This window comes from Protopterus annectens, chromosome 7.part0 (assembly GCF_019279795.1).
Source record: "Protopterus annectens isolate FY-2018-M chromosome 7.part0, PAN1.0, whole genome shotgun sequence".
Taxonomy (NCBI): Eukaryota; Metazoa; Chordata; order Ceratodontiformes; family Protopteridae; genus Protopterus; species Protopterus annectens.
Genome location: NC_056739.1, coordinates 1,524,706,966 through 1,524,732,555, shown reverse-complemented (window position 1 = coordinate 1,524,732,555; position 25,590 = coordinate 1,524,706,966).

Sequence of the window (25,590 nt, the reverse complement as noted above, 5' to 3'; positions counted from 1 at the left end):
GGACCTCGCCAAGGCTTTTGACACCATGCTCCACTCAGGTATTATTGATAAACACACCAGCCTGTACATACACCCATACATCACAGGTTGGATTGCCAATGGGCTTACACACAGAATCCACATGGTACGACTAACAGTCTCCAGGTCCAACTCTTGACCAGTCACGACTGGTGTCCCACAGGACTCAGTCCTGGGAGCCCTACTGTTTGGCATATATGTTTCAGAGGCACAGGCAAACACAGGTGGACTACAGCAGACCATGTTTGGCAATGACTGTGAACTGGGAGCCATGACTGATAGTCCAGCTGACACAGACATCCCTCAAGGGGCCTCACAGAGAACGTCACAGGGTGTCAACTTCATGGCCTCCAGCCAAGTGCCACTAACTGCATGGTCATTCCATTGTGGAACTGGCACCCACATATTAACAAATAAGTGGCAGCCACTTTAATACAGATGAGGTAATGGGGTATCTGGGGACTAAGGTAGATAGTGATCTCCCCTTTGACAATCATATCTCCACAGTAGTTAGGACATCCTTCTATGTAGGCCATCTGATTTCCAAAGGATTCCCATCTAGACATCCTGGGGTTATAGTGCCCCTTTACTCATCACTCATCAGTCCCATCATAGGGTATAATAACCCATGTGGGATGTACCTCAGAAGACACTTCCAACAGCTGGGAGGTCCACGAATGTACCTCACCAAGGGGAATACTGGCCTCCAACATATGGCCTATGCAGCCAGACTGAAAAAACTCCTGCTTTACTCAGTGGCATCTCATTTACCCAGAGATGATTTTCGCTGGCCAATACAGCCATGTCGAACTCAGGCTTGATGGATATGCTCCACCTATGGGAATCCATGTCACAATGAGCCACACACTGTAGTGAGCTGAACCTTGCCACAACAATAACTGGAAGATGCTGGAGGGACAGATTCCTGTCACAGACACTCCCCATACTTTGGAGCAATGTCCCTAACTACATTATACAGAGCCCCTCACAAACATTCTGCAAGAAAAACCTTGAAGAGTGGATGGGGAACAGTAGATGCACCCCAAGGATCCCACCATTGGCTCTGCTCCACAGAGGGACAGTTAATGAATCAATGGGGTGGCAAAAGCTGACACATTTTGGCTGGGCTTATAAATGGCCTCTGGCAGATGGCCAAGTACCTACCTATGAATCTTTACATACAGTATCTGCATATGCTGATAGCTTAATTTACTGTTCAGCAGTTGACTTACCTTGTGCCACTGGTGGTGGTGGGCTGTGAGGGCCTTCACCATTCTGTCCCTGCTGCAACTGTTTCTGCAGGACCATATTGTGTAGCAGGGCACACACTATGAAGATGTGGGCACATGTGCCTAGAGAGTACTGCAAGGCTCCACCAGATATGTCCAAGCAACGGAGCCATGATTTCAGCATCCCAAACACATGCTCTATGATGATTCTGGTTTGTGCGTGTGCCCCATTATGGCGTTCCTGCATGGGTGTGTGTGCATTTCTGATGGGAGTCATCATCCATGGTTCCAATGCATAGCCAGCATCCTTCATTAGGTGACCATTTGGGATATCCCCCCTGGCAAATAACTGATACAGCTGTGAGGCATGCCAGATGTGGGAGTCGTGATAACTTCCAGGGCTGCCAGCACACACATCCATGATAATGCCCTGGGCATTGCACATGACCTGGCAGGTGATGAAAGGGTATCCCTTGTGGTTTATGTAGCACCTACCCTGCTCACCGGGTGGTGACTTCATGTGTATGTGCATGCAGCCTATTGCACCCAGTACCTCCAGGTATTCTGCCACATGGTGGAAGAGATGCATATTGCTGGCCAACTCTTCCTGCATTCGGGTGAAGTATATGTGCTCATTGGCATGTGGTAATATGGCATCCAGGAACTGGTGTAGTACCCTGGATGCTGATGCCTGTGAGATCCCCATGATATCCCCAGTTGGTCTTTGAAAGGTACATGTAGCTAGTATTCTCAGGCTTACATATACCTTCGCATCCACTGGGATGGGTTCCCCTCTGTTTGTTCTGGCTCTGAGGTGTGGCCGGCACAGCTCCACAAGTTGCTGTAGAATGTTCCTGTCCACCCTGTAATGCTCTAATATCTCCAGATCATGTAGCCCCTGGTAGGGTACCCTGGGTCTGAACACTCTCCTCCTCCTCCGGTGCCTGAGGTGGTTGTGTGCATCATTCTCCACACCACCTTCAGTCTCCAACACATGCTGGTTGATCAAAGCTATGGCAGGCTCTAACATGTACATAATAAAAGTTCCTCATCTGTATACACCACTGGTGCAGAGTGTATGGGAATACACAAATGTGTGTGAGGTGCTTTCACACTTTATACTATTGTGCTATGGATGCTGCTGGTGTCAGTGGATGTGTATGAGCTATTCCAGCTGCAGCATGTCTTAATTAGGGGTTTTGCAATGAGTACTGCAAGTGTGGGGCCTTTACTGTGGAGATCTACTTGCCTGCCTTGATTAATCTGTTGCCCTTTAATTCACTTTTAAACCTGGATCCCCTCCCATTATCAGGCATGCAACCATCTGCTGTCTGTCTTATTTTGTACTTTCCCTACCCAGTCATGGCAAAATGTGCCTTGTAGGTGATAACCTGCAAATTGGCTTTGTTCTGCTTTGAAACTTTACTGTTTTCTTTGCAGTACAGCCCCTCCCCTTTCCTGTTCTGCAGGTAGCTGCTTGCAGCCTTGTTAGCTGTTGTCACTGGCCCACTGTAGGTTCCTAGGTGTTAATTAGTCATTTGTACTCCAATTTCACTGCTGCAGCATTTCCTTATTTCTTTCCTATATCCTTCCTGTTTCAGCTGCAGTGCACACCGCTCAAACCCGTTTACTGGGTTTACGCGCATTTTCATCTCCGTTTACATGCATACTCGGTTACCTTGTGTACTCTCAGCTAAGCATAGCTATGGCCAATTCAACACACCCCTATCCTGCAGCTTTGCTTAGCTAGGGGCAAACCGGTTTAGCAATGCTCCAATGTGTTTAGAGCAATGGCAACTCACACCTCTCTTGATGTCATCTTTATCTCAAGGGCACACCTCAGTGTTATAACGCTATGCTGTGAGGTGCATCCTTACACCAGCGGGGAATCTGCGATTCACTATTACTCCTCTCATTTGCATGGCATTGCCTACTAATTCCTAGCTACTGCACATAACACTGTCACTGCCCCTTAGCTACCCTTATGTCATTGACTATTATGGGGAAATAATGATATGTGTTTCATTGCAGTTTTATTCTATATTTTTATATATTCCTTGCGATCCCCTTTGCGCACCACTGCCCTGCGTTTCCACGTCGCGATAGTGTGACTATATATATTAAATGTTAATTTTATATTTTGTACATTTTTTTATGCCAATGGCTATATATTTAGCCATTGGCATATATTAACAATATAATACATGTGTTTGGTCAGCTGTCATGGCTCGATTTTATGTTTGCAAAAATGTAAACTGCACATGGGGTAATTAGCATACAGGGCTCGGGAGTTGTGTGCGCGTAGCATACACAGGTAGTGCACATGGAAACAGCTTGCACCTGAATCTCTCAGCGGCCATATTTGGTGTCAGAACGCCTGCACCTAGCGCAAGCTTCATGAATCCTGGGGAAGGAGTTTCTAACAGTGTATGCAGGAATTTACAAATAGGGACTATTTTAAATCAGCAAGTCTTGAAGCAATCAGATAACAAAAAAGCTGTTAGACCAGTTTTATAAACTTTAACACCACCACAGGAATAGAGGATAAATTCATTTTAAGTACAGATCAGAAACAAAAAACAATGCCAGCAAATATATAAAATAATTCAGTCAGCAAATATATAAAATAATTCAGTCAGGCAAAAATTAAAACAATGCAGGACTCTAAAAAGAGGTGCCAAGAAATATACTTAGCGATATATTTCCAGATTGTTTGAGAGCACTCTTCAGTCAGAACACAAGGAGTTGTGTTTAGTACCTTTTAAGGTTTTAAAGGGGTCAGATAGAAAAAGGCTTATTTTAACAAAAGAAAATGAGATACTATAAAGGCTTTTTGTTAGATTTATAAATTCTATAGAAAAATTATATTCTTTAAGTTCTTTAAACAAGTAAATTTAAATCTAAATTTATTATTGATAATTATTTTTTATTTTTATTAGCTATATCAATTAATGGATTAAGTCTAATTATATTATATTGACCCTTTCTATGTAAAATAAAACCAGTCTGTTCATCATTTATTAATCTTGGCATAATGGGATTTAATATTTTTGCAAGGATAGACATAAACATTTTATAATCTACATTTAGCAATGATATGGGTCTATATGAGGAACAAAGTTTAAAATCTTTCTTGTTTAAGGATGGGATATACAAGAGAATAATGCCAAGAAGGGATTAAACTTGTTCAAACACTTTCAGTAAAATATGTGATATCTTATCAGGAATAAATTTATATAACTATGGAAATATACTGTCTTGGTCTGGGGCTTTGTTTGCTTTAAGCTTATTTATTTGACCTTTTAATCCCTTAAAAGAAAATTATTTATCAATTCTAACTTTTGTTCACTAGTTAATTTATATTGCCTATTATCTTTCAAAAAGCTAACAGTTATATTATTCTCAAAAGTTGTTTTTATTGTCCAATTTCTCATAATAGTCTGTAAAACATTCTAAAATATCTTTTAGATCATTTACTTCTTTATTTTTTTCTCCCTGTTTTAATGTTATTTCTTTAATATGACTTGTATGTATCTTTTTCTTAGATCTAATATACTTTTGCAAACTTTTTGAATTTATTGAATATGACTGTAGTTTCAATTTTTCCAGATTTACTGAAAATATATTATGAAGTATCTCAAGATATTTTTGATTTCATATTTTTAATTCAGTGTTTGCACCATTATCAATGGGTTTTAAATTTAACTTTAATTTATCTATATTTGATTGCAATGTTTTAAATTCTTTATCCCACTCCCTTCATTTACATATATACTGATTTTTAATTCTTCCATGCAGACACATTCTTAATGCATACTACAAAATAACCTCTGTCACTTCACTAGGGTTGCCACCTTTCATCGTGGCTAAAACCAAAGTAAAGCCACACCCCTCATGCCATCAGTAACCCCACCCACCCCCTCCCACATTCCACCCATTTTGTGATGTCACAATTATATAATTTGACGAGGAACGCCCCCTTTTTCCATTCCTGCTGCCTCCTTTTGGCTGATTTACTATGCTTTTCTGTAAAAAAAGTAGTAAATCAGTCAATTTACCAACTCTGATAGTATGTTTCCTTTGTGAAATAGACTACCGGCGTCTGTACAGTGTTTTCCAGATGATCGGAGAATCAGTTTGATTTCCGGATAGTCCAAGAAAAAAACAGAGGGGTGACAACCTAGCACTTCACCATTATTATTAAAATAAATAAACTGATTTATTTCCATCAAAAACCACTCTTTAAAATTATTCATTTTTATTATAGAAGCAGGAATTTGCTGACAAAGGATCAGATTTCTAGGGTTCAAAATAATTGTAAAAGTAATAGCATTGTGGTCAGATAAAGGACATGACATTATCAACTCCTACAATTTTCATGTAAAAACTACTTGAAGTGAAAATGTTGTCATTGTTAGTTTGGGTGCCAAATCCGTATGAATAATGCATAAAATTAAGAGATTTTTTTTTTACTTTAAATCATATACATTAGTCATATTTAAATCAATAAAAAATGTTCTAAATGTTTAGGAACTGAAGACATTCTGGGTTTTCTACCATTTGTAGTATCCTTACTAAACAGAATACAATTAAAATCCTGCAATATTCAAATCATCTTTTGCATATAAGGTTATATTATCTAAAAGCTTCTTAGCAGCTTTAGCTCCAATTCCAGGTATCTAATAAGTATTTACAAAAGTGTAATGTTTATTTATTTCTACTACCACTATAACCTAACATACCATTCTTGTCAGACAAGGTATTTCCTACTTTATCCATCGGTAATGAGTTTCTCAGAGTGCCTCTTGTATGATTTAAAATAAGAGCACACCAGAATTGAGTAATCTTTCAACAACAATCTATTTGCATCTTCCATTAATAAATGTATTTCCTGTAAGAAGATTATGTGGGCTTTATGTACATTTATGTATTTATTTAAACTACTCCTCCTCAAAGAACTATTAAGTCCATTAATGTTTAATGAGAGACAGTTATAAGTTGACATATGTGAAAAACATCTTTAAAACTAGTATATGATGACTTAGTGTAAAAAATGAAAACTAAATAATGAACATTTTTGTTATTGACAAATAAAATAAGATTGAAATTGAAAAATCAAATTTAAAAATATTCAAACCCTTTACCATGGAATAAAAAATCTTGGTTTGATGATAAAATCATTCAAACCACCCACTAACAAACATGGGTCCACTTCACACGACTGAAACTCAAAATACTGAATTTCATTTGACTGAGACCACAATATCTAATTTTCAGAATACTGAAAACGCATTTGACTGAATCTCATTATACTGAAACCCATACTACTACCAACATACTGAAGAGATGCCACTACTTTCTGATTATAACACAGTGACATTAAAAAAATAAGTGATAAAAGCACACTCAGCATTTAACACCATTAACCTTAATAGAGTTAATAGATTATGATTAAACATATTAATTTTAGTACCAATAAACATTTAAATAATATATTATTTCTATATCTATAAAGCTATTAACAGTCCACTTTAAATTCCTAACAAAAATCTTAATTGCCAATATTATAACAATAATGATCAGATTTTAAGTATCACCCCAACAAACAAAATGGTAATAAATATATATATTACAAGATATATTAAGGTATAACTATATTTAAAGCTAAATTATTAACCTTAACATTATCTTTACTTTATACTTATATGCATTTCAAGTAACTAGTCTTCAGATACACTAATCAAACATCAAAGACGTAGCCAGCACAAGGTGTATTAGTAACTTCAGAACTTAAGATTTAGTTAAAGAATGTAATACTAAAGGTAAAGGTCAGCTATTCATCCTTACCAGAACATGAAATTGGTTTCAGCAACATCTGGCACATAATTTATCAATAATTATATATCTATTTATCTTAACATTATATGCTAGCTCATTCATAGCATTAGATGGGAGACACTACATTAATCACTTAAATAATAGTGCAATTTGCTATATACCATGTTAATTCATCCTCCTAATCAATTCTATTACCAAGCTATGGTTTACTAATAATTAACATAGTTTCCTTAGTTGCTGTATATCATTGTCATTCTTCCACACACTAGTATAACTGAGTTAAAATTATTTTTATTACATTATGTTCTAAAAAGGAAGGACCTGTCTGATAATAGGTTATACCAGCATATCATATTACTAATGAACCAAATTGGAATAAAAAATATCCATATCTATATCTATATATCTATATTTATATTTATATATATATATAAATATATATATATATATATATATATATATATATATATATATATATATATATATATATATATATATATATATATATATATATATATATATATATATATATATATATATATATATATATATATATATATATATATATATATATATATATATATATATATATATATATATATATATATATATATATGGGTCTACTATAGATGATCAAAGTTTCAGAACTTTGAATATCATATGGCCAATGGCTATATGATAAAAGTTTTTAAACGTCAAACATTCTGAATGGAGATGGCAGTACATTGCTGAATGGGAAGTTTACCATTTTCCTCACTGTAGTGAGATCTCAGAGTTGGTATATTTAATTAGCAGGGATGTGGGGGGTGCAGGAGGGCTTGCCCACCTGCAAAAATATGAAAGAAAACTTTTTTTTTTTTTTTTTATTTTATTTGGTGTTCAAAGTTTCAAACCTTTGATCATATGGTCATCAGTCATATGACGTTCAAAGCTCTAAAACTTTGATCATCTGAAGTAGACCCATATATATATACACATGTTAAAAAGCCTTGAAGCAGCAAAGATTTGGATTGAATAAAGTCACTAAAATTAGCATCAATCATAAGCACATTAGTCTAATTTACAGTCTTTGTGAGCCAAACCACATCTAATTAATATATATTATTATTACTTAGGATATAACAACCCAGTTTCTTTTCTATCTTAATTTTCATGACTATTAGTACTACACATATTATACATCATTCATTTTAATCACTTAACATACTATAAAAGATGTTTGCACAACATTTTAGGAAAAAAAAAATTCACTAATTAACTGCCGTGAACTGATGTCTATTAATGTATTAATGGTTTCTGCATGTATTTAAAAAATGCATTTGTTAAAAGCATTTAAATACTTTAAAGGGTTACAACGCCTTTTTAAAACACTTCACAGTTAAAAACTGTAATATATAATAAGCGGTCATTAATTTCTGTTATTAACTTTAAATTAATTCATCTGCAGACAAAACTTGTAAAACATTTTTAAATACATACTTGAATTTATCTGAATTTTTTTTCCATTCATGCTGTTCATTTTAACATTCTGTTTGATCACTTCCTGTTAATAGCTGGGTCAAAGTTCAATTTCCTTGTTCCTGTTGCTTCTGCATTTAGATCAAGTCCAAACTGCTGCTGCATTCAAGATACAAAGGTTGTGGTGTTAAAATTCCCTTCTTTCAAAGTAAAATGTGCACTAAGTGGGACAATCAGTTAAGAAGGGAGACTATTTTGTTTAAAAATGCTCATGATCATGTTTTACAATCACAAATAAAAAAAGACAGTTAAACGTTTTTTAAGTCAAAAAAGCATTACAACTATTAAATAATGAAGTTTAAATTTAACTGTTATATTTTACAGACAAAAACAAAGCCTCCCCTATACCCTAACACTATTCCAGCAGTAAAAGCACTGCATTTAAACATTTAAAAGGTATTAACTAAACCTATCATTAATAATATATTTTAAAGTGGATAACAGTTAGTTTAACAAAACCTATAACTAAGATTTATGAAATATGGAATATGAAAATTAAACGTATTAATGAATAACAGTGAAGCAAAATCATCTTAAACATATAATCTATTATTATTATAACAAACACACACACACACACACACACACACACATATATATATATATATATATATATATATATTATATATCTTTGGATTTTACTTATGTTAAATAAAATTATGTAGTATTTCAATGATAGTAAATTATACCTAGTAGAGGGAAATTAATTATAATAATAGGAAAAAAGAAAAAAAGTACAATTACCTTATACCTGATAATGGACTTATAAAGATGACAATGTTATATGTATGAAGATAAACAATTTAAATAAAATAGCAATATCATTACTTTTCTTTCATTTTTTTATTTTTTATTTAGATGTTGAACCATTTCCTGTTGCTTGTCTCTTTAAACTTATAAGAGACCAGTCCATGATTTTGGTTATATCTATTAATATCTTCTTTTAAGTAAAATCCAAAGCATCATACAATGTAGTAAAAGTTTTTTTGACCATTGGGTAGAGAAATCTTAATACTGTCAGGGAAAGTTAATTGAGATTTTATATTCAGTTTTTTTCAAAGTTTTCATGAATGGAATACAGGCTTTTCTTTTAGTCATAACTGATGAAGTATAGTCATTATCAAACCTGACAGCATTTTCTTTTACTTTTATTGGTAAATTAACCCAGGCAAATTTTAGCACAAATACTTATCTTGGCTGGAAAGAAACTTAATGATAGCTCTGGAATCAGAGGGTTGTTTTTTAACCGTGTAGTTGAAAGAGATCCATGATCTCTCTCAATACCAAGAGAGCTTCTGGCAGGTTAAGAGCTTTAGGTAACCAGTTATTCAAAAACTGTAACATATTGCTCCCGTCTTCCTTCTCTGGAATTCCATATATTCTGATATTGTTTTTCTTAGATCTACTTTCTAGATCTTCTACTTTCTCCAAAAGCAAAGTATTCTGTTTTATAATTAATTCTGTATGATTCTCATTTTCTGCTAATCTTCCATCTAAATTATTTACTGCATCCTCTACTGATGAAATCTGCACATATTGTTGTTTTAAAACTTCATTTAACATTTCCATTTGTTTTCTGCTATCTACTTTTATGTAGTCCATTTTGGTCTCAAGTTTATCTATTTTAATAGAAAATTCCTGGATACTGACCACAATAGATTGTAGTTCTTTTTATACTGAATTTTCTTGAGAGTTCAATTTTGAGTTACTCATTTTGTCAAAACAGAAAAAAATTCTGACAGGAAAAAGTGGAAGTTTTACAACTCATACTTGAAAATAATGTAGTTATGTGTAATGGAACATACTATAGGCAAAAACAGAGTGTAGCTATGGCCACACCCTGTGCAAACTCATACACCAAACTAGTGTTGGTGTATTGGGAAGAAATGAATGTATCTATTAATGATCAATGGTGGACTAGTGTTGGTGTATTGGGAAGAAATGAATGTAGCTATTAATGATCAATGGTGGAGCAAATATCTACTGCATCGTGTTCGATTTGTGGATGATGTTTACATTTTATGGTACCATAGTGAGGATGAACTGCGTTTGTTAAGCATTTGGAAACATCCACTGATTTTTTACGGTTTACAGTAAAAAGTGATTTTAAATCTATAGATTTTTTTGGATGTCAGAATAACCAAAGATGCAGGGACCGGTATGTTAACCTCTCTATATAAGAAAAATTGTTGGAGCGATCACTATTTGGAATTTTCAAGTATGCACCCTAGACGTACTTTTAAGAACATAGTAGTGGGACAGGGTTTATGCATATCAAGATTATGCACAAATGAAGCTAACTTTGAAAGAGAGCTGGAGAGTTAACAGAACCATATGGTACAAAGGGGTTATACAAACAACTTGATAGAAGAGGGGTTAGAACTAGTGAAGAGAGATAGAAAGGTTCAAGGGCAATGAGACACAAAGCCATGAGAACAACACAATGATACAAAAAAGTAATAAACATAGGCTAAAAAATATAAATATATATAAATTATAAATTTAAGTTATAAATATAGCAATAATATCAATGGGGTTTGCAAAATAATTAAACCGAACTGGGAAATTCTGTTAAGTGAGGATAGACTCAAAAATATAGTGGATAAAAAAAACAAGCTTTGGTTTTAGATGCTACAGTAACTTGAAAGACATGTTGTGTAAAGAACCAGGAATGATAAATAAAACTAGGTTAACATCAGATAGAACAGGTACATTTCCTTGCAGGCATTGTAAGACTTGTTTCATGATTAGTGATAAAAATAGCTTTGTTCACCCCGTAAATAAAAAGGAATACATATTTAAACTATATGGAGACTGCCACACGAAAAATGTGGTACATTTACCAATGTGTCAATCATGTCCCAGTTTCTATGTAGGGAAAACCAACTGTAAACTGAAAATTAGAATACGTCACCTGTACAGTATTAGACAGAAAGATGAACACAATGCTCTGTCTGTGCATACTTCTAAGAGTCCAACACACACCTTTACATATATGGTTATACAGGTTACTCATATGGGGGGACATAGTGAATGTCACTGAGTGTAATGAACTAAACTGGATTATAGAGCTAGCAGCAAATCATCCACCAGGGTTGAACACATGTATACCTTTAAGATCAGCCCTTAAGAAAAGAAGGGCAGTGAGATGATTGGTGGTTGTGTTTTTAAATGTATATAAATAGACTTCATGAATGCTGTTTCATTGTCTGATGAAGGGTTATCCTGAAAACGCTCACAGTTTTATCACCATTTCACCTGTTTTTATGGAATAAAAGTTAGTACAGCCTGTTTGGACTCCACTGTTTTCTTGGATTTATATTTTTTTTTGGCAAGTGAGTCCTTGAGGAGAGGAAGAGATCATTTTCATTCACTGTTTTGTAACTGGGGCTCTTTCCTTTCCACATGGTTGAGCAAAGAACAGAAGATATTGAACTTGGCTACCACCCTCATAAACTGCAACTGAACACAAGGATATGTTTAAATTTGATATGGCATCAGGCCAGAATCCCTTGCTTAATACTGATTTAAATAATGAAGGAGTCTCCACTAATTTATGTTCTGTGAGTGAGATATATTACTATGAAACCTTTAATAATCTGTTAAGCTCTTTTGATAGCTTGGCACAGAAACTGAAATGGTTACAATGGCAGAGGTTTCATATGGAGGCATGTTTGCAGTTTAAAATAGTACCAAGAGGCATGAGGGTACTATGTATGCCAGCACAAGGAGACATGTTCCCTGATTTACTTGCACACTGGCAACAGATTAATGTAGAGACTAGCTATCATTATATGCAGCTCTTGATAGAACATTTCTCTCCTGTTGAGCAGCTACTATGCAATGATATAGAGAAAATACAAAAAAAACTGGAACAGTATACTACTGGGTTCCATCAAAATAAATATGCAGAAGCTGTTGCTAGCATCAAACTGTTTGAAAACAAGTTGCAGGCAACTAAAATTAAGAAAATTCATAGGGACTACCAGGATTTTCTTAAGGGACAAATCTTTACCTTGCCAAAGGAACCACAAGAAAGAACTGGTAACCTTCAGTGCCCTCAGATGGTTGAAGGGAGAAGGTTAACATCTACCCTAGGTCAGGAACAATGAAGTGAGGTGAATAATTTGGATGTGACACCTACAGAGGCTTTACCCTCTGTAGAAGCAACAACCAGCATGGTGAATCAGTTGCAGAATGTGGAGACAGTAAGCTCAGCACAATTAGACAATTTACAGTTAGGAGCAAGGCCTAAAACTTCTAACTTGATAGAAATGGGAAAGGGGTTGAATTTTCCCACCTTCCCAGTACCAGTGCACAAGAAGAATGAACATCAGAGAGGCCGCTCCCAACAGAGGGACGTGAAGAGATGGAAAATAGTGGACTGACTGTTGTTAGTGACTATAATATATTTCATTTATCTAATGTGGTTTTAACCATAAAACATCTACAAGTTTTGGTGAAAGGGCTGACTTTTATACCAAGCAGAGGCTCGAAAGTAAGTGAAAGGGCTGACTTTTATACCAAGCAGAGGCTCGAAAGTGATGTTATTTTTAGATTTGCATATGTTTGGGAGCAATATAGCACTGAGGAAAATGTATGGTAGTAATTTGAATGTTAAAACATCCAAGCACATTTGTACCAATAATAAACCCCAAAATACAAACTTTTTTAAGGACACTTGAATTTGAAATTAGAAATTATTTTGATAAAAGTTATAATAAATATGATAACTTGAATGCTTCTGAAAAGGAAGCATTAAGTTCTTTGATTTAAGATGACCATATTGTAATTAAGTCAGCAGACAAGGGTGGGGGTGTTGTTCTTTTGAAGACTGCAGCTTATACCTCAGCATTGAATGATTTACTTAAAGATGCACAAACTTATTTAAGTGTTTCTCCTACAATGCTGAGAAAATTAATCTGTAAAGTGAGAGCAAAACTTGAAGAACTCAAGGAACAGGGGCTGTTAGAACAAGATTTGTTACACTTTTTTCATATAGAGCATCATGTGATACCAATATTTAAAGTGCTTCCAAAAATCCGCAAAAATGTTATACCACCACCCATGAGACTGATAGTCTCAGGTAGGGGGTGGATAACAGAACATTTATCCATATGGGTGGAAACTAAACTGAAAATAGTGATGCAGTATTACCCACGAATATTAAAAGACACAAGACACATTTTGAGTATGTTATCAGAGGTTGTAAAAAATAAAACAATGACCAATGTATTAATGGTTACTCTTGATGTTAACAACCTCTTCACTGTTATTAGTAATAACTGTGGCCTAAATGCGGTTAGGGAAGTACTAAAAGTAAAGAAAGTGTTTGATGGGAAAACAAACCAGTTAATTCTGGAAGTTCTACAACTCTTACTTGAAAATAATGTATTTATGTGTAATGGAACATACTATAGGCAAAACCAGGGTGTGGCTATGGGCACACCCTGTGCAAACCCATACGCCAACCTAGTGTTGGTGTATTGGGAAGAAATGAATGTATGTATTAATGATCAATGGTGGAGCGAATATCTACTGCATTATGTTCGATTTGTGGATGATGTTTATATTTTATGGCAAAACAGTGAGGATGAACTGAAAAGGTTTGCTAAGCATTTAGAAACAACCACTGATTTTGTTATGGTTTACAGTAAAAAGTGATTTTAAATCTATAAATTTTTTGGATGTAAGAATAACCAAAGATGCAGGGACTGGTATGTCAACCTCTCTATATAAGAAAAATTGTTGGAGCAATCACTATTTGGAATTTTCAAGTATGCACCCACGACGTACTTTTAAGAACATAGTAGTGGGACAGGGTTTATGCACAGATGAAGCTAACTTTGAAAGAGAGCTGGAGAGTTTACAGAACCATATGGTACAAAGGGGTTATACAAACAACGTGATGCAAGGAGGGGTTAGAACTAGTGAAGATAGAAGGGAAAGGCTAGAACATGGTTCAAAGCCAATGAGACAGAAAGCCATGAGAACAACACAATGATACAAAACAGTAATAAACATAGGCTAATGCTACAATATAGTAATAATATCAATGGGGTTTGCGAAATAATTAAACATTTTTTTTTTATTTTTTTTTTATTTTACATTTTATTTTACATTTGTTAACCGGGCTAGTCTAGCTGGATATATGTCCATTTTCAGTAGAGGCCCGAGGAGAAAAGCTCCACTCATACTAGAACTAGAAAGTCCTGTTAAGCGAGGATAGACTCAAAAATATAATGGATAAAGAACCAAGCTTTGGTTTTAGATGTAACAGTAACTTGAAAGACATGTTGTGTAAAGAACCAGGAATGAGAAATAAAACTAGGTTAACATCAGATAGAACAGGTACCTTTCCTTGCAGGCACTGTAAGACTTGCTTCATGATTAGTGATAAAAATAGCTTTGTTCACCCCATAAATAAAAAGGAATATATATTTAAACTATATGCAGACTGCCACATGAAAAATGTGGTATATTTAGCAATGTGTCAATCATGCCCCAGTTACTATGTAGGGAAAACCAACTGTAAACTGAACATTAGAATACATCACCTGTACAGTATTAGACAGAAAGATGAACATAATGCTCTGTATGTGCATACTTCTAAGAATCCAACACACACCTTTAAATTTATGATTACACAGGTTACTCATATGAGTAAAGTGGGGGGGGGACATAGTGAATGTCACTGAGTGTAATGAACTACACTGGATTATGCAGCTAGCAGCAAATCACCCACCAGGGTTGAATATATGTATACCTTAAGACCAGACCTTAAAAAAAGGAGGGCAGTGATAAGATTGGTGGTTGTGTTTTTAAATGTATTTAAATAGACTTCATGAATGCTGTTTCATTGTCTGATGAAGGGTTATCCCAAAAGCGCTCACACTTTTATCACCATTTTACCTGTTTTTATGGAATAAAAGTTAGTACAGCCTGTTTGGACTTGACTGTTTTTTTGGATTTACATTGAATTTTCTTGAGAGTTCATGTTTGAGTTGCTCATTTTGTTAAAACAGTAAATAAAACTTCTGACAGGAAAAAGTCAAAGAAAAATCATATAAAATTTATTTTTCTTCCAAATACGTGTCCAATTTATTTATGAGGCTCGAGATATATAAGAAAATAGGTTTTTGTTAAATTTATATAACAATATCCTGTCAGAAAAAAAGAAAGCAGACCAAAAACTTTGTACTGCTATGAGTTCATCATCTTGGCCATGCCCCATGTTTTCACATTTCTGTAAATATCTCAATAAACATACAGTTATAAAGGAATGTCTTGCTGTCATGTGAAAAATGATGTCTGCTTAACAAAAATATTTTAACAATACCCATCTAGGTTGTATAGTTTTCAAGATATGAATATTTGTGAAAGTTTGGAAAAACTATAATTGTGAGGTTTGTGTGCATTGCAATATATTACAGTATTTATAGGAATGCATTGACTATTACCACTTTAAGAATACTTCTTACTAATACCATTGTTTTTGTATAGTTTTAATAGTTTTTTATTGTTCACAAAATGTGGAGGAGTGGTTACTACCTAGAAGCTGTAGTTTTATTGGCCATTTTGGGTCAATTCTAAACTCCTTGATCTCTCTCTCTTAAAACCCTACAACTCTCTTTTTGCACGGTTTTGCGCACTGAGCAGCATCGGGCAGTGCCGCCTAAACAGGTTTAAACTATTCCAAGCTCCACAAAGTCTGCTCTTCACTTTTTCCCTTAGAACTGTTCAAACTCTCAAAGTAATCACTCTATTCTCACACTAACTAAAGCACTACACCCTCCTTGACTTCTCATAAGTATTAGGCTCCCGATTGGTCCTTCCTGATCAAGTGAAAAATCAATTCCCTTCCCTAATCTGATCAGTAAAAAAACAGTTCCCTATACTAATCTGGTATGTCCAAGGGTCAGTTTCAAGGTTACTCTCCAGTCCAGCTGATGAATCTGGGAATTTTGAGGCAATGTTACAATTGCCTTATGTACACAGACAACCTTCTCCTCCTTCCAACAAACTCTAATACATGTGAGAGATGCAGTTACACAGCCAAACTGGAGGCAGAGCTCTCTCAACCCAAGACTGGCACAGTCAGTCAGGAGGAAAAGGTAACTACCCACACCATAAATCCAGTCTCAGACAGACCTATTGCATCTGCATACCCAACACATAAACACACAAAAACATACTCGGAGGCTCTAAATAAAAATCTGCCAAAACAGCAAAGACCTCCTAAGCAGATATCCAAGCAACAGCCACCCCTCAACAATACCCACGAATCACATACCTCACAAAATCAGTGTGCCTCACAGTCACAGCCCTTAAGGCCAAACAACACACCAAAGACATTTGTTATAGGGGACTCTATTGTCCGGCACACTGACGTCCCGCTCACCAGACTGAACAAGGAGAAGGTCACTGTAAGCTGCCTGTCGAGTGCCAGGATCCACCACATAATGCAAGCACTCAGGTCACTCCAAAGCAAGTACAAGTATGACTCCGTCATTGTCCATGCTGGTGTGAATGACCTGAGACGTACCTCCCTGGACTACATGAAAAGAGACATAGAGGAGCTCTCTGACCATGTAGCTCAGGCTGATATGACCCTGACCTTGAGTAGCATCTTGCCCTCACCAGGAATGATGCCACAGTATAAAGACAAAATGATCAGTTTCAACAATTGGCTAAAGTATTGGTGTCATTCAAATGGGATCCAGTGTCTGTCAGCCTGGGATGACATGCTCAACAAGCCACGTTGCTTCACTAGGGACGGCTTGCACCTGGCACTCTTAGGCTTTCGTAAACTGGCCAAGGCTCTTGCCACCCCATAGTGCCTTTTTTAGGCAAGGCTCAAAGGACAAACCCACCTCCATAGACAACCCAAGGATAAAAAAACTAAAGGTAATGCTACTCAATGCCAGAAGTCTAAACCTCAAGATACATGAACTCGAGGCTCTCCTCAGTATGGAGAAAATTGATGTCTGTGCAGTAACACAAACCTGGTTCAAGGCTCCTGAGAGCACCCCAGCACTACCAGGTTATAACTCATACCATGCGTTTCGGCCCCAAAACTCGGACCGAAGGACAAAAGGAGAGGGAGTATCTATATTCATCAAAGATCCCTACACCTCCAGGTTAGTGGCACTGCACGAAGCACTGGAAACCATCCATGTGCAACTAACAGCAGGCAAAACTGCCTTTCAGTTTGTAGCCTGCTACAGAACACCCTTCCTATTAGAGGAACCCCACTTGGCATTCCTGAGAACACTGGAGAATATGAAGGTCTCTCCAAACACTATGTTATTGGGTGACTTCAACTACCCAAACATTGACTGGGAAAACTACTCAAGCCCAAACACCCTCACCCAACGGTTCCTTGAATTTATAAACTCTAACACAATGGAACAACTGGTCACCACTCCCACAAGAGGGAACAACATATTGGACCTGGTCATCACCAACATGGGGACTCTATGTTCCACACCAGAGGTAAACCTCTCATTGGTAAGATCAGACCATAAACAAATTTCCCTGGACATCCATATCCTGTCCCCACCCCCAGCCAAGGAAATCACTGTAAAGAATTTCTCAAAAGCCAACTTTGCACGTCTCAAGACTGAGGTGGAATCCTTCAAAGCCCCCGGGCCAGAGGATAATACAGCCCAATCCACAGAATCCTTTACAAATGCATTTTATGAGCACCTGCAGGAATGCATGGATCGTGCTATCCCAAATAAAACCAAGACTCACTCCTCGAAAAACAGGAGACCAGTCTGGTGGACCCCAGCCATAAATAAGCTATACAACAGAAGGAGGAAGCTACTACATGACAGAGCAAAATCCCAAAAAGGGAAGGCATCTCTTATTAGTATTAGCAAGAAACTTCGATCCCTCATAAAATCATCAAAGGCCAGTTTCGAAAGAAAAATTGCCCTAGACACTAAAGATAATCACAAGGCCTTCTTTAGTTATGTCAGGAACATGGGTGGAAACTCCTAGATATGCTCTGAATTGTTGCATAACAGTACAAAATATACCGAACCTACAGACATAGCCAACATCCTGGCAGACAGATTCAGAGCAAACTTCTCCCTACCTTCCCCCCCAAAGGAGCAAATGCCTATCCCAACTGAATGTAACCTCCCTGACATCACAGATGCACAGGTGAAAGCTGCCCTCTCCAAAGGAAAAAACACAGCATCTATGGGACCGGACGGTGTCCCAGGCTGTGTCTTACATGAGCACCAAGAAGAACTGAACCCTCACATTAAGTCACTGTTCAAACTTAGCCTTACTACAGGATATGTACCCAAAGAATGGCGTACAGCTACAGTGGTCCCACTCCACAAAGGTGGTGCCACAATGGACACTGGGAACTATCGCCCCATAAGCCTGACTAGTCTGGTCTGTAAAACTATGGAGCGTATTATCATGGAACTCATAAACAAAGACATTGGGAGCCTCCAGACACTGGATCCTACCCAATTTGGCTTTGTTAAGTGCAGATCCTGCCTCTTAAACCTAGTTGATTTCTTTGAAACAGTTACCAAAGCCATAGATGAGGGCAAGGTAGTCCACACAGCCTACCTGGACCTCGCAAAAGCCTTCGACACAATACCCCACTCGGACATCATAAATAAGCTTACCAGCTTAAATATCAACCCCTATATCACAAGATGGGTTGCAAACTGGCTCAGAGATAGAACCCACATGGTCAGAATTGCAGGTGCCATGTCCGAATCCAAACCAGTTACAAGTGGTGTCCCACAGGGCTCAGTTCTGGGACCTCTCTTGTTCGGTATATATTTCTCTGAGGTTCAGGCTAACACGGGGGGATTATGGCTGACAAAGTTCGCAGATGACTGCAAACTGGGGGCCATAATCAAATCTCCAGCTGACACAAGCATCCTCCAAAAGGGTCTCACAGAGACGGATGCTTGGTGCCAGAGCCACGGCCTCAAGCTAAATGCTAAAAAGTGCATAGTCATCCCCGTTGGGAAAAACAAGGTGCCTACAAATTACCACATAGGTGGTAATCCATTAAGTACGGAAGAAGTAATTAGAGATTTGGGGACCAACATAGATAGTAATCTCTCCTTTGATAATCACTTTGCCAAAGTGGTTAGAAAGACCTTCTACATAGCCCAACTTATCACGAAAGGGTTTGCATCTAGATCAAGAGAGGTCATTGTGCCCCTCTACTCATCTATCATCAGGCCCATAATTGAATACAATGCCCCTTTTGGGATGTACCTTACCCGACACCTGCAGCAACTGGAGAGACCCCAAAAGTACCTCAACAAGAGGATCATGGGCTACAAACAGATGTCCTATGCAGCTTGACTAAAGAAACTCCAGCTCTACTCAGTTGCTTATCGCCTACTCAGAGGCGATCTATGCCTGACGTACAAAGCCATGTCAAACCCAGAATTAATGGACATGCTCCACCTCAAAAAATCCAAGTCCCTTAGAGCTACATGCTCCAGGGAGCTAAACCTCAGCACAAAAATAAATAAGACATGCTGGAGGGACAGATTAATTTCCCAGAGGCTCCCCTCACTCTGGAATAGAATCCCAATTCATGTTAGGCATAGCCCCTCGCTGACCCTCTTCAAGCGAAATCTGGACGCGTGGATGGGAAATCGCAAATTCACCCCTGGGATCTCTTCTGTGTCCCTGCTAGACAGAGGCACAGTAAACTAATCTTAAAAGGGTACCTTCTGTGACCTACTTTACAGAGGCACAGTAGGCTAATCTAATAGGGAGGCGGAGGCCAAATACACTCTGGCTAGGCTTATAAATGCCCTAGGGCAGATAGCCTAGTATCTACCTATGAACCTATGAACATGTAGAAAAGCCTTTGACAATATACAATCAATTAGAGCTACAACTGATACTATAATTGCATAAAAATAGATTATTAATCACCATCATGTTTGGAGAACTGAAAAAAAAACATGTTTAGTAAGGCACAGGTTGTCAATTAAACTGCACCTCTGTGCTGGTAGTAATTATGATCATGTAACACTGATACAACAGTTGTATCATGCATTCCTGAAAAGCCATTACTTCAGCAGTAGTGATCCTAATCATGTAACACTGATACATCTGCATATGGCATTCCTGAAAAGCTATGACTTCGGCTGAGAGGCACACTATCCAAGACTGGTAAGCATTTACAGGGAATGGATTCTAAATTTTTGGAAATTAATAAGAAATACTTTAGTACATAACTCCAGCCAGTACGGGGGACTGGCTAGTGCCAAGAAAAAATGATAATGTGCCATGACCCCTCATCTGCTATACATCTTAGTGATCTAGCTAAAGAAGTACAATGGCCTAAGTGTAATGGTTTCTAGATAAGGGCACAAAGTAAGAGTTTGGTTCTATAGCTGACTGGTAAGCGTTACAATTTTCTAGCCTGTGGTAACATTGCTCTATTCTCTGGGATCTGATTCGTAACCAGCAAATTTTATAGAGGTTCCCCTACAAAACAGCAAATCTTATAAAATCAAATCAAAACTAGTTAATCACAATGAGTTAAACTACTGTATGGAGAATCGACATATAGCCAAAATATATTGTCAGGAATTAGATGAATAACATGTTCTGCACTATTCCTGGCAGACAATTGTATTGCAAAATATGTACTCAAACTTGTTACCATAGATAGACTTAAGTGTTTTTGAAGGGCTGTAGGCACTATACTCACTAAGTGGTGAGCTTTGCCTCCTAAACCTCCCTTACATAATTATTCTCATTCTGAGACTACACTACTTTGGATAAATAACAGTATATATTTTAAATGTATTTTTAAATAATTTATGTATTGTTAACCCAGAAAGTCTGAATGGGATAGAACCCATTGCATTGTAAGCAGAAGAAGAAAAGCTACACTATTTTGCAAAAAATTGAGAACAGAAAATAAAACATGAATACAAGATAGATCAAGTAAAATTACATAAATTAATTTACAAAGATACAGTTGATGTAGTTGATACTTTAATTTACAAAGCAGGTATAGTAGAATCTGTGGTGAGTACATTTAGCAGTTAAACCATGTATCATTCCCAAGTGATGGTAATGAAATTGTTTGTAATATAGAATGACTGATGCATAAGGAGTAAGAGATTGTCAAAATAAGATGAGAAGGGTATTGAGACGAACAATGCATACTTGGTAGAAACAAGCAAAATGAAGAAAACTCATTGAGAAATTTAAAGTTAGTAGAAGATGGACAAGAAGAAAGGAAAATAGGTTAGTGATGTAGACACACAGAATGGAAGGAGAAAAAATAGAATTTGCAGTGAGAAGAGTGAGGGGCTAGATTATATAGAGAAGAGAACTAGGTGGATGTAAGAGTGGGAGTGTTGAAAAGAAAAAATCAGGATAAAGAGAAACATAATAAAAAGTTATTGGGGAAGTAGTGTAATTTTAGAAAGAAGATATCAAAAAATAGTATAAGTGAAAGGATAGTACAGTTGGATTATCCAAGTGTAGAGCATGATCAGAGCCAGGTGGTGTTTAAATGTTGTTTCACTAGTATTTTGAAACTTTTCTTTTTGCCCATCAATTTTAGCTAACATCAGATAGAGTTCTACAGATTTGTGACATAATAAGAATGTAGTGAGTTGCTAGCTGAGTTATTTGATTTTGTTTTAGCTATGTATGAGTGTTTGCTGTTTGAGTGCAGAGATCTGGCATTAAAGTAGGGTTGTAACAACTTCCAAGATGGCTGCACACCGTGTAACAGCTTAATTCTAGCTCTCCCAGTGTGAAAACAGAAACTTAGCAGACAAAGCTAGTTGACCTAAATTTCTGGGTAAATTTCAGTAACTGAACAGTAAGTGCACTGTCTGGATGCCAAAAGAACAGAAATACAAAAGACCTGATGGAAATTTAGCTACAAAAGGAGATGAAGAAACACTGACTTGGAACTGTACTGCAGCTGCTCAGCAGAAAGGAGTGCAAGCTCCAGACATGACTTCCAGTAACCCAGAATAATGTATAAGGCAACTACACACAGACCTGATTACGATAAATCAAACACTACGGAGTATATAAACTCAAACAATGAAGAGCTGGAAAAAATGGAAGAAGCTTTAAACAGATATTCAGATAACATGAAAAAATTGCAAAACTCAGATGTTGAAATGAAGAAAAACTAGCTGAATATGAGACTGCACAAGAAATGTTTCAAAAAATAATAAAATTAGAGGACATAGCATGTAGGGAAAACCTGAGATTTTTTGCTGTACCCAAGAAGGTGGAAGGAACAGACTGTATTAATTATATGAAAGCACAAATAAGTAACTGGACTAGTATTCCACAACAGAAATTGTTAATTAAAAGGGCACATCATGTGTACACTTGACAGAAGGAAAAGCACGAGAGTTGACTAGAAGAATCGAGAGTACATTGGAAATGAAGCAACAATAGGATTTGGGAGCTGCAGTAACTTGCAAATTGACAAATGTTGGATTTCAAAGCAATAATTCCATTTGTGAAACATGACAGAACAAGAAAATCTGGAAATATTGGACTTTGACTTTGTTAAACTTGTAGGGGACTCAAAAGCATATGCCCTACTTCATGTCATTAATGTTTAGAAAAATAATCTGGAGAGGGGGAAAGGAGGGAGAAAGTTAACTGTAAGTAAAACTTTTTTCTTAAAGGTACTATTTTAATAGTGCATGATTGTTTTGCATTCTATGAAGTAACAGTGTCTCAGTTATTTTTAATTGTAATGGGGATAGTGTAATGGGATACTAATGTAAATAAGTACTCCTGTTTTTTTTTTCCTTTTTTTTCTTTCTCCCTTCTTCTCTCTTTCTCCTTGTTCAGTTTTAAGAAATGTAGGCACTGCAATTTAAAACTTATGGCTAAAAGAGCATGACAAAAGAAAAATGAACATGCTTTTTCTCATTTTTGTATAGGGCAGTGACTGGGTTAAGACCTTTAGCTTAATCTAGTAACATGCTTTATGAGGAAGCAAGCAAATGAAAAAGAATATAGAATATTATAAGGCTTTTTTATAGTAAACAAACATATGCTTGGCAGTTTTGTGTCTGGTTGTCATCTCTCTAGGAGACAATCTGATAAAGAGAAATGTCTTGGAGAAAATGTTTTCTGAAAGCACTTAAGTGTTTTCCCAGCTGAGAGAGCTATACATATAAGACAAAGCTGGACAGGACCTAGTAGAAGCACAGGCTGTACCATGCATGCTAGTATGGATAACCTTTCTTTTAAGTTTTCTTAAGTCTGTCTGCATGGCTGTCAATTTGGAACATTTGCTCCTATTAGGAGTATAAAACTTCAATATTTGAAGATGTACATAGTTGTGTGTCTTATTATTAAGTTAATATGTTTTAAGGGTTTTTGAGGGTTTTCAATAAATAAAACAAAACATTTTGTAAGGTGTGGCATAGGCTCAAATGGAGATGACAAGAAAAAAAACTGTATAAAATATTAACCTGTCAAACAGTATATGCATGTAACACAAAAGCTGGAACTAGACATTTAACAAAAAAGTTGTTATATGTAAAATGTGAGAATAATAACTTTTCAAGAAAATGATGCTTTTTGCAATGTCTTTAGATGTAAATGGTCTCATAGACAAATGGAAAAATATAATAGTGAACTTTATTAAAAAATGTAGAGTGCAAATAGTTATGCTACAGGAGACACACTTGGAAACAAGTGAACATGTGAATTTGATAAAGAAAGGTTTTCAGGATCGTTATTCAGTGGAATACCTGGAATTGCAAGAGTAGCTCCAACAGTGATAGAAGAGGATAAAAAGATAATAATGGTAGAGTTGTACTACTAAGGGGCTACTGACAAGGGAAGAGGATTACACTGGCATATATTTATATTCCACGAAAAAACTGCTATATTGGAGCTTAAGAAAATTCTGGGAGAAATATTCAGCTTTCAGCATGGAATATTACTTATAGCTAGGGACTGGAATTTGATCTGCAACAATGAAGAAGTGTCTGGGGGGCCCAGAAGGGAAAATGTAACAAAGTAGGGTAGATTTTCAAGAAATGTATGAATGTATTTGGCATGGAAGATGTGAATTCAGTACTAGGAGTTCAGAGTCAATTTACATATTACAAGATACAAAAGCTGGGCTAGGCTAGATAGAATTTACATTTCACAGGAACATATGCATTTAATGTAAGGTCTTTATATGCACCCGATAACTATTTCAGATCATTCTCCAATAACAACTAAAATAAAAACACAGGGTAATGAAATAAAAAGGAGACAGTGATGCTTAGAAAATTCTTCTGAAAATATAGCTAGGGATTAGGATATTTAAAAATAAGTTGGAAATAAAAAAAGAAATAAAAGAAATTGAGAGAATTAGAAAAGATGGGACTTTACGAGCAGGACAACGGAAGCATTTACATTCCCTGATAAAATTATAAGGTCGATTAAAAACATGGTTGAGAAGTAACAAGCATTATTTAGAGGGACAGACTAATGTTAAAGTATTGCAAAATAGAGAGAATCTGACAGAACAAGAAGAGGAGTAACTGCAGGATGTTAAACAGAAAATACGGGATTACCTCAATAACATGCTAAGCAACTGTTTTTATAATAACTCTAGAGTACAAAAACTTTTAGCACAGCTACTCAGGCAACAGAAAGTAGAAAAGGCTGTCACCAAGATTTGGGAGCCGATAACAAGATATCTTGTAGAAGTATCAGAAATATTTCAGAAATTCTATGAAAATCCATATAAAGCAGAAAAATATGGAAATAAAGAATAGGTATACATGGAAATGTTTAATGAAGAATTAAATATGCCAAGGTTAGAGGTAGATGAGGCTCATTTACTAACAGTCTGGATACGACATGAGATAAAAATGGTGATGACTGACCAATCTACAGGAAAGTCCACATGAATAGATGTCATTCCTGTGGAAGTTTGGAAACTAGGAGGGAAAACTGATAAAGATCTGGAAGGTTTTGT